This window comes from Lepeophtheirus salmonis, chromosome 3 (assembly GCF_016086655.4).
Source record: "Lepeophtheirus salmonis chromosome 3, UVic_Lsal_1.4, whole genome shotgun sequence".
NCBI classification, from domain to species: domain Eukaryota; kingdom Metazoa; phylum Arthropoda; class Copepoda; order Siphonostomatoida; family Caligidae; genus Lepeophtheirus; species Lepeophtheirus salmonis.
This window is the reverse complement of record NC_052133.2, coordinates 13,748,834-13,761,196: the sequence shown is the minus strand read 5'-3', so window position 1 is coordinate 13,761,196 and position 12,363 is coordinate 13,748,834.

Below are 12,363 nucleotides of genomic sequence, written 5' to 3'. Positions count from 1 at the left end.
AAATATATTGCTATTTTTTTAGTTATGAGTGGGTGTGGCTGAAGAAGTTTGGTTTTTAATGCATTGCAAACTTATCCTTCAACTCATTTTGAATAAATAATTGATTTTGAATTATGATTTGTAAGTGGATAAACATCCCTTTAATTGGTTCTTTAAAAAAAATTATTTTCAATATAAAAAAAAATATATAACTTTAAAAAATAAACCTTTTCTTAAAATATGGAGGGCCATATGCAATTTTTAAGATTTATATTTTCTAATTCATTTTGGGTTGCCTACCCCTGGCTTAATATGATGGAGTAGTAGGTTTTGACTATAGACACACAGCCTACGTACATAATTTAACTGTTATAAATTATGTTATGAAATCAATTGCGGGCATGCCATTTGTACATAAACTTTATTGATCGTTTGGAACCAGAACTGTGGTATTAGAGTCTGGATATGGTACTCGAGTTATTTCTTTATGTACCACAACTAGTCTCCAACCATGAACCAAGTGAATCCATACTTGATTTGAACTTGCAACAATATAGACTCAGAGTTGCAGTCATTATTCCTTTGGCCTCAGTTTTGTTTCCGAGTAGCTCACTTATTAATAACAATATTTTCTGAGATATTTACACTTACATAAATTTCTTACTATAGTACAATACTAAACTGATATTGAAACTGATACTTGTAATTCTACTACGTCTTATAAGAAATTTGCCTACCAATAACGTAAATCCTGAAATTTTTTATCAAAAAAAATAGTTTTGTATAAAAATGCATCACTAAACATTTTTTTATAATATTTATACTGAAAAGAAATCCATTTTTTTCCAATAAATGACTTAAGTAATGTGTATCTCGTTGCATAGTGTATTTGATAATTTTTCAAACTAAAAAAACTTTTTACATAGTTTTGTGATAGTTTTACTCAATACTGTTTGAACTCGCGTCAAAAATGGAGACCAGGGAAAAGAAAAAACAAAATATTTTGCAGTTTTTCTCCAAACAAGGTGAAAACGCATGCTGAAAATATGAATATTCCCTTTGGTACAGACACCATAACAGAGAGTCACGGTTTCCATTAAAAATAATAGACTTCTTTTGACTACACCCAATATGAAAACGGTAATCAAATTTCTCAGATAGCCCCAATCCAAAGTAAACTTCTGGCGGACGCCCTTGTTTGTGCATATCAATTGCATTTGACAAAATTTTGTTGCATAGTTATGTCAAAAAAGTATCGAAAAGTACTAAAAATCGATGTATATATATATTGGTAACAGAACCGCTACAAAATTAGGTGTTTAAACAACACCAATACGTATTATGTATACTCTACATATTATCTTTTTGCTTAATGCTCGCAGCGTTCCAGACTATCTTGTGATACTTCTGGGGCTTTTTTCTAAATTGGTTAAAATCAAAATTGATTTTCAAAGGTATTAGATTTATTTTTGTACTTAATATTTTATCTACTCAGAGCTGTAGTGGTCGAGTATTGGCTCGATTTTGACGTGGACTAAAAAAAAGTGAAGGATCACCTAACTGTGCTTGCTATTATTGTTAATTTCATTTAAAAATAATTATTTGATAACTAATTTACAGGAAACTTTTGTATTTTATGTAAAATCCTAATCTTAATTGAGTTGTCAACCCAAATTGACTAAACTACTTAAGCATAAATTTACTAACATTTCCTACAAAACATCACATTCAAAAGACTGACTAAAATTGATGCAAGACAATGTGCCTTGCATTTAAAGGTATTTATATTCTTGAAACGAATGTTCACTAGATGGACATAGGTATAGGTTCAGCAAATTAAGATGATAAATTGTGTTTGTATTTATTAGTATATGGTTTATCTATGTTCATGTTATATTAATTTTAAATACCTCAAATAAAAAAAAGGCATCATGGATAAACAAAATATCATTTGGTATCAAAGTTAATAATGAGTCAATTGTTCTAATTTTGTACATATATAAATAACACAATGCAAACATTGCACTTTCTTGTTAGAAAATGACCTGAAATTTGCACTATACAATGTATTTTTACAATGCATAGTTTTTATAAGTCTATATATTGTTTAATATCAAATGTAAAAAGTGCTTAGTATGTACATATGAGACTCTACACACATTCATAACTGAATGTTTTTGGGCAAATAGGAGTTACCCGTAAACCTATTTGTAATCTTTCAGTAAATAATTACGATTCTTTTTATCAATTAATTATTTCAATTCATCCTTCAAAATCTCAGTTATTTGAATTAAAATGTCACAAAAAATTATCTGTTAAGAAATAGAATAATGAAATGATCAGTAGACTTTGTATTTTTGAGCAATTTTTTTGGACAAAACGAATATAAAATGAGCGCCAAATTTTTGAAAAATGAGGCCCTAAAATATCAAAATCAAGCAATTTTTATTTAAAACAAATATATCGTTTTATTAGAATAATTTAAAGTAATAAGTGCTGTTTTATATTTATCATAATTTATTCATAAATTTTGCAATATTAAATCAACAAATCAATATTTTAAAAAGATTTTATCTGGTAGTTTTTGTGTTCGATCAGTATCTGTAGTTTTAAACATAATAAAAGTCATCTACATTAGTAGCTGAATAAAATTTGAAGTTGTCAAAATCTTCAGGAGTCTTGTCAGACAGAGTCATCTCATCTTGATGAAAAGTCCATCTATTTTTTTTTTGCTAAAAAGTTGCCAAATTGAAATTATCAAAGAAAATTGTAAAAACTGTTATATAATAATTTGGCAAAAAAAAGTAGAAAATAGCATTTATTGATATTGAAAAAGGGAACAAAAACCTAAAAATATTTTTTTTCTTAATTACAAAACCAAAATGTAACATTCGATAACATGTTCATTTGTGGAAATATTACAAAAATTGTATAATAGAATCTTTTGCAAATTGAAAATGCTAAATTGTAATTTATGGTCTTAAAATTTTATCTCCAAACTATATAGTTTTCTGGCATTTCTTCTTTAAAATTAAAATTGATGTTTGATGAAAAAGGAGGGAAAAAATGAAAAATTATTGAGAAAATATTTCAGCTAAATATCAATTTTTATGTATCATATTCATTAGTAAACAAATGTTTAAACAAATTTTCTAGATCCTTTATTTTATCTAAGAATTAATTATTGCATTGAAAATAATCTTTTTAGCCCCCGAAAAAAAAGGAAAAGTTGTCCTTTTTACCAATTTTTTTTCCCCCATTTTTTTATTTTGAATATTTTTTTCATCTTTTAAGGGACCCCAGTCACTTTGTGATTTATAACTCAACCCCCTATCTAGTCTCTTTGAGACCAAAAACAATTTTTGTGTTTTGGGTGTAGAATATATATGACCCCCACCCAAAAAAAATCGTCTTTATGTCACTAGGTTCAAAAGGGGAACCCATGCAAATTTCTGCATCCTAGGCCCTTGGTTTGGGCACCCTTAAAAAATCCACACATTTAATTATATATAAGATATATTTATCATACAATGGTGTAACTCCATAATTGAAGTTATGTAACATCAGTGACCTCGAGTATTCTATAATTATTTATATTATTAGACTAAATTATCCGCAATAACAACAAACTTTAAGTGAAAAGTTCGAGATTCCATACCAAGTACAGCTTCATCTTCTTCTGAAACATCCAACATAGATGAATAGTTAGCAAAAAGTGCAAAAAATTTAATCACTATATAATCAGTAAGATGCATAACTTATTATTTAAATGTTAATGATGTATTTAGCTTTTTATGATAAACCATAATCATTCTTAGAGTATTTAAAACCTTATGATCACTTTAACAATATGTAGACAAACAAAAGAAATATTTACTTTCGAAGGATATTACTGAAATATAAAATTTACATATTTAAATTTGAAGACTGAAATCTTTAGATATATGTAGTAAAAAATTAAAATATATTGGATGAGTTCTATGCATTAGAATATGTAAATAGGATTTAAAATACATATACCAAGGTTCTTTATTAATTTATTTCATTAAAAGGGAAAGAAAATGAATTTAAAATGAGGAAAAATGAAAGATTAATTTAATACATTTGGAATTTATCAATTTAGGTTAATCTTAATGATGATAATTATATATTAAGTAAATTTGGTTTTGAGTAATAACTATTGGGTTTGGTTGAATTAGAGTAGTTAAATATTGAATCGAGAAAAATTTGAGTTATGGAGAATTTTTATTTTCAACAAAATGTATTGTTTAACATATTGGTAAATTTTGAAGGAGTTAATGAATAAAAATATAGAAGCGTCTGTAAATGAGATTAATATATACTTGAACTTATTCAAATTCAAGTTTAGTCAAGTTTTCAAATAATATTTCGACCGAGCTCGAGTAATTTTCAGAAAACTGTCGACTTTAGTAAAGTCGAGCTTTTTTTAGTTTTACAAAATATTCGAATTCAACACTAATAATTGATATAAGTTGGCTTATATCTTATGAAGCACTAAAGGTAATATTATTAAGCTGTTTCACTCTTAGAATAAATAAAAAAGAAATTTGAAAAGGAGCCTTGAAGGTTTTCGACTTGTTTTATAATGCGATAGAATATCGATTTTGATTTATAATACATGTGTATTCATAATTATTATATCATAAATAAATGACATATGTAACATTTGTAATACAAGCGAGTATCAACACTCAGCGTCCTTTAAGAGGTACAACCTTAAAACTCAACTAGGAAATCGAACACAAACCGTAGACAAAACCCCTGCCAAGTGCCAACCGTCTGTCAAAATCTCACTCTTATGCTCTGATATATTCGCTTACTATAATATATCTTCCCCAGGACTTTTTATAAGGTCATAAAATGTCAGGTTTATGAAGAACAATCTACTTTAAATATAACATTTTTTTTCTTTTTTTTAAAGAAGAAAATAATGATCAAAATAAAAATTTAAAAAATCCAAAAATTAATAGGACTAAAAACGGTATTTCTCAACTTATACTATTTCATTATATTAACCCTCTAAAACGGTCATTTATCGGGTCACGTGTTAAATAAAAAGTATGTTCATTCTAGCAAATAAGAAAAGGTTCTTCCTTCCACAGTTTGGAAAAGATTGAATAGGATTATTAATATAAGATACATTTCAAATAGAGCTGTTAACAGCATCCCAGGAAGGTAAATTTATGAAATGTTTAATAGTAGTATTCCTGAAGATGTGAAAATTGTGGCAATCCTGTTGGGTGTAAAATGATGTCATAAAGATATGGTAGCATTGAGAGAAAAAAAAATAATTACAGAGATTACTATATTGATATTTGTCAGCAAATAAATTTGAAATCTTCAAATTGAGTAAAAACTGTAAATGAAAACACAAATATTTTGCAGAATATCAGCATACATTTTCACTCCATTATTGGAGTATAAAGATCGACCAATTAGATATAGGTATATATTGTTCTACTGCAATTCATCAATCTGACCTAAGGTAATATCTTAAACATCATATACACAATATTTGTATATTTCTTTCTCTAGGAGTGATTGGGATTGGGACTCATGCACAAATTTCAAGAGAACAACTTTTCCCAACCACATTTTCCCTAAGCTACCAGATGATTCAAAGTTTTGTGTCCATTTTTTAAAACTTGATAACTTAGCATATAATACATCAATTTGTTTTTCTGTTTTCTTCCCTTCTACAGAGAGCCTAGAGTCTCCTCTTTTTGTTTACATTTAAGTAAAAAATTTAGAATATGTTATAATGTTACAAGAACAACAAAAGCGAAAGATTGAAATTTTGGTTAACGCTGGAATGTCTGCAAAAAATAGTTATTGCACCCAGATATTTATCAAAGGCAAACATATACCGTGTCAAGGAGTGGTTCAATAAGGGTGAAGATACCAGCAGTGGGAGTGTAAATAAATTTACTATTGAAGGTTTAGTAAAAGCCTTTAAACAGCAACCACATTTATCCATAATGGAAACGACTATAAATGTCAATGTCTTAAGTGTCAAGCTGCATCAAAGCGGCTGATGGTGTCTCTCTACTAGCCAAAAAAGTACCACTCCGGACAACAAAGAGGATGGATAGCGCCTTAATAGTGCTAATTTCCTTCTCAATTAAACTCTTGGCCTCCCCAAATCTGAATATCTGAATCAAAGTATAAGGTGGCAAATAGAGTCCTAGGTCTGCAGTTTTCGACACCCAAATGTTGAGACGTTAAAGGAATATTTCAATGAGTAGCAGGCTGTCATGTCAGAGCCCTACATCGAAAGCACCTGCGGAAAATTCTAACACTGCCGTCTAGAAGCCGTTATTGCAACCCACAATGGTCATACTAAAAATTGTTTATCTTTTATATAATTATTATAAATAAGATTTTTTTGGATACTAAATCTATGCAAATTATACATCAGTGTCTAATTTATTCATTTTAGTCTTGAAAACTGTTCCACGACCCAGTATATCAGTCTATTAGTTAACAGATATTATTATTAAAGGTAAGCAATGATCCCACAACTAAAATTCTCCCTTTTTCCCCCTTCAAACTTATTAATCACAGGCCTTTACTTCTCTAAAGAGAATCCTTTAAATTTTGTAAAAAAAAATGTACCTATGACCGTTTTACTACGTAGTTTCAATACTCAAACATCTTTCTGAAAGTAATGAATTAAAGTATTCAGATATACTCTATCCATATGTGAAATAAAATGATTAATTATTAAAATATCTCCCACCCCCTTTAAAATCCCTACACATTCTCACATTCATCATGACCCATCCCATCCAAAACAGAGTCTAACTCATTATGAAAATCAAAAACTATTATATGTTTACAATTCTTGCAAATTGGTATTCTAACTATTATTGATTAATAATAGCCATATCAGTTGTACTTCTACCTTAAATGACCTTCAAATAATGACAAGCCTTACATTGAAATGAGTAGTTTCATTGCTCATCTTTTCCCATGCCTTGTGTGGTATATTTTAAGAAATATGTTTTTAAAAGCCTTTCAGTTAAATCTAAATATTTCAATAATTTAAAAAAACGTAACTCTAATCTATAAACGTTCAACCCCTATATTAAATAATAAAATCAAAACTACCTATGACTTTCCTAATTGCAGTGATTTGCTTAGAATATCAGGATAATGTAATATAGGTGTGCCTAACCAAATATCATTAGTCAAATCTGATGTCAGTTATTTACTAACTAATAGGATTGAACATAATTTCAGGTTAAGAATACTCATCAATTCTTCTTTACTTTCAAGGAGTGTTAGCTAATGATGATTCAGTTACTTTAGACTACTCTCTTCAATAGAGGTACAATAATGAGTCATTGTCAACAGAAGTAAATCCGAATATTGTCAAATGAGATTAGGCGATAGATATTTTGATTATTCATATTGTATTATGAGTGTTTAAAACGGCATTATTTGACTTATATAAAAACTTATACTGTCTTCAATTGTCGGCTGTTGATTTTTTACGTTCTTTTCTTTAATAAAGATGTGGAGGTTAATTGGTTAAACTCAAACTATTTTTATAAACGAATAATTCCCTGCCATTAAAAGAAAATATTTGAGCGTTTTCACGGACGCCACAAAATGCATAGAGGCTGCACAATCTAGCTCATAGTTCGTATTTTTACCTTTGATAAATCTTGGAGAAACATCAACAAATGGTTTTAAAAATGAAGTCAATAGGCAAAATAAAATCATTGAATATTGCAGGCATGTGCATATAACATCAGACGTGTACTGTATAAAGTGCTCCCTAATGTAAATCATATAAATATTTTGATATAAGAAATAATAATATAACCGTACAAATGAAATATTATATGCCTGCGCCATTATACAAAGAGCACTGTTTGCTTTGTTATCGCTCTCTGATGTATATCATAATTCAAATACATTTTCGGTATATGTTTAATGTTTGAATTAAATACAAACGCTGGTATGTAGAATTTTTTATATATTAGTGCACGCTCTTAAGATAAAGTACTCACCCATATACTTCTTTCTGTAACTCTGATTATTATTCTTTCATTCTTGTACAGAAAACACGTTATATGGATTCATATAATTATTATTTTATGGAGTAGTTACGTGCTCATTAAAAACGGAAAGTAACACTGAAGATTTCTTGGGAGCTATCTTCTTCATATATTCTCAAATAAAAATTTGTCTTTTAGCTGGTGTATTAATACTCCCAAGTGAATACTACCACTAAGCTAGTATAAGACTAGACACTAGTGAGATAGATTATTGATAGACAGTAAAGGTTTACGCCCATTTAGTTGTCCGTCCCTCTAGACATCCAAATACAGAACAATAGATCAGGATTTTATTTTTATAGAATTTTCAAAATGGTGGGCATTAACAACACTGATGTCACATGAAAACGCCGTATAGTGTAATGGTTGTGAGGGATTTGCCAACCAACGGCAATTGATTTTTTTTTTCTTATATTTGGAAGAAGTATAATAAATATCACACCGTGTTACAAAATTATAATCGTAAGCTACATACCTTTGAATAGGTATTTCTTCAAGCCAGCAATAGGCATTGCGTAAATGTGATGAAATGAAATTATAGCAATTAAGCGTCCCAAACCATTTATCTACTTAAATCATTGGATGATGAAATAATTCTAAGGAAAAAAAATAACTACAATTAAGCTCTGATTTTACCTACGTTGATAAAATGATTAAATGTTGTTGCTCTATTTATTTTTCTTAAAAAATTAATTCACTGAACTACGGAGTTAACCAAACGGTACATAGGCAAATGCATTCCTTTTAAAATTCAAATGCATCAATTTAGATATAATCATCATTTAATTCAAATGGTATTACCACAAAGTGAGTGAATTTATAATTATACAAATAATACTTTCTAAAAAAAGTTTGTTTTATAAGGAGAAGAGCTAAAAATTTGTGAAAATGGTAAATTAAAGTTTATCAAAAGAGGTGTGGCAGAGTTGATGTGGGTATCGTATTCAATGAGTAATCGATTAGAATCAATGGGTTTTGTTTGAAAGTTTTTGAGGAGAGGCTTACTCTAAAAGTAAACTTTTTGTAAAATCGTTGAATTCAGTCAAAAAATCATGTATTTTTATATTTGAAAAAAAAGTGTTTTGGTTGTCAACAAAAAAGAAAAAAAAATGTTATACGTTGCTTGGGAACCCAAAAAGAAATTATTTTTATCAAAAGTAGATCCAAATTACATATGTATTCTTTGACAAATTATCGTCAATTTCTATCGACAATTTATAATTATTAATCCTTTTGAGGAGCAGCATATGCAAATTAGAGTAGAATTTGTTTTCTTTTATTCATTTTCTTATTGTGTATATGCGTGCATGTGTGACCCTAGTTAAAGAGAAAAAAAATAATCATCCAAATGAATCAATTAGAAATTGATGGATGTTATTTCAATAGTCGTATTAGAGGCAAATAAACTTTATAAATCCACTGAAGCTTTTAATTTATGCCTAAAGTTGTTGGATGTCTCAATTCATTCCAGAAAATTTAATATAAAGCCTATAATTGACTAAAATGGGTTGATTGTGTATTGGACTATATTTATATACTAGTGGCTGCACCCGGCATTGGCAAGGGTAATTAGGCGTCGACAAAAAGACAAACATTACATTAATAATCTAGAAAATGCCCTAAGAAATCCTCAGTCGTCCTTTCCATTTTTCGTAGAATCACTCACATGTAAATTCTCAATACTTAGATGTTCTCTCTTCATGAAGGAAGTAATAACAATAACAGCTTGATATTTTTTTTAATTGCATCATGGACCAGGGAGTACTTTAGTCTCTAGACGAAACTACTCTAAACATATCCACTTAATTTCTTCTTTTTCTCCTATTATTCCTTTCAATTCTCTCTTTCTATTTATCTCTTCTTTCACTGTATTTTTCCATATCCATGTCTCTGTCTCTTTTCTTCCACTTTCATTCTTTGTTTCTGTTCCTCTCTGTTCAGCTCTACATGCAGGAACCCTCCGCTAGTATACATTATATGTTAAAAGTTGTATAAAATGTGAACTGCTGTTATGTAAAATAAATAAAATCGTGCAGGAGTTTAGATCAACTCATATTTTACAGTAGATATACTCCCTTTCCTTTATTAATACGGGGGAACGCTTGATGCTTCAAAAAGGACTGTACATTGGTCCGAAATTCATACAAGATGCACTTTTTTTCATCTACATAGATGATGTAAAAAAATAATTTGGTCTTTATAATTTTTTCGATTTCGGTTCAAGATTGTGCTTGTGTTAATCCAGCCGACCACATGTATACAAGCAACTGTAACACAAACTTCAACAAAAATGTTATTCTTATCCTATTATCAGTGTTAATTTCTTCATCTAAGAATAACTTAAATATGTTCATAATCAATTATTATTTGCATGACGACAGCGAGACAAGGACGAGTTGAAACAACTTCTTTGAATGATTCATCTGATTCAAAAATTATTGTCAAAATATGGACGAGACTAAATGTGACAATGCAAAACCAAGAAAAGTCCAAAATTGATAACTAAATTAACACTGATTTTTTATGAGAACATTTATGATAAAGAGCTGGCATAACACCAATATTTTTCAAAATTATTTCTGGAATTTCAATGTTTTTCGATTATTTTTGAAATATTAAACTAATATGTCCTTAAGAGTAGTTTACATGCACTTTCAGAGACGTCAGCAGATATTTTATTTGGGGTGTAACTCATATTTTGATGATTTTTTAAACTATAGGACAATTTCTTGAGTTTCATATACTTATTCATTGACGGTGAAAAATCTATATATAAATGTGTCAGCTATAGTTATCATGTCTAAAATAGACTATACTGCAAAGACAAAGAAAAAAGGATTATGTCACAAAACAAAGTTTTGCTTCGTCATGCTATCTTGCCAAAAAATATCACTCTATTTTTTTAAGAATAACATGTATATAACATCAACAGGAATTATAATACATTGTAATTGCTAAGGTTGTCAAACATTTATTAAGACTATATATGTAGCGTGTTCAAACATAAATAGTCTTAAGCGAAAATCAAGGAACTTTCAAAAAAATTCTTTACAACTAACAAACATACAGAACAATATTTCGTAGGCATCATTCTGTTAATTAAATGCTTTATATTCAAACTTTTTGGATGAGTTGAGATACCCAAAAAATTTATCTATAATTTAAAGTCTTCATTTGATTTCTTAGATCTAGATATGACCGTCGAAATAAAATCTAACCATTTATAATTATTTCATAGTAATTATGAATTTTTTAAACATTGATTTCCTTTAAAAGCGCGTCTAATAGAATAATATTAATAGTTCATTTTTGGAAATGGTTGCTAATGAGTTGAAGAATACAAATGTAATCCAAACTCGATTCTTTGAAAAAATATTCTAGCTTGGTTTTGTGTTGACGAGTCATATGTTTGGAAAAGCTTTTTTACTTCTCATCATTATCTTCAATTATAAAACAAAAGATTGCTATGTTCATTTTTTTTTAAATGAGTGGTTGGTACATACTTCGTGGGCAAATGATTAATTTGATACTCATTCATCATAGATTTGTGCAATGAACGTTCTGTTCTCCATGCATAATTCATAAATGATGAATATGTCTAACATTTGCTTGATAATAATCATATGTGTAGCTTATTTTTGAAATATAGGTAGACGGGTTTGTAATTTTGAAAGATATTTGAGTCATACGCTATTTATAAATGGTTCTAATAATTATTTAGTTTAATACCTTATTTTAGAAATTGTATAGATTTTCAATCACTAATAGAAATATTGTCGATGCATAAAATATAAACATTAGTTTGTTAACTTTGTTAATTTCAAATAGGTCATTGTTTATTTGTCATTTACATCTACTGAAGCAATTAATATACTTTATGAAGAGCTAAGAATAATTTTGGCCTTCAATGGTATTATTGCTTCAGTGAAAAAAATACAATATTTAATTAGTCCTGTGTGAGTGAACTTGGATACTATTCACCGTGAGATATACAAAATGCTTTTTATTACTATGAATATACATTTTATTGCACATAATTTTTGCTATGCTCCTAAAATATGAAAATTGAATAGATATAATTCCCTATATATCTGGGATAATGCATTGTTCAAGATTTATTCATATATTTAACAATTTTCAATTGAGATTCAGTGAATGTAATTAATTGGTATGCTTCAAAGTCGTTCCTTTATTTTTTCTTTTAATTTCTTGGATTCTTTTTTTTTTTTTTTTTTTTCAACCTGAGGACTGAGGTGCAAAACGGTAACTACACAATTATAATATTTAGGATTATCTT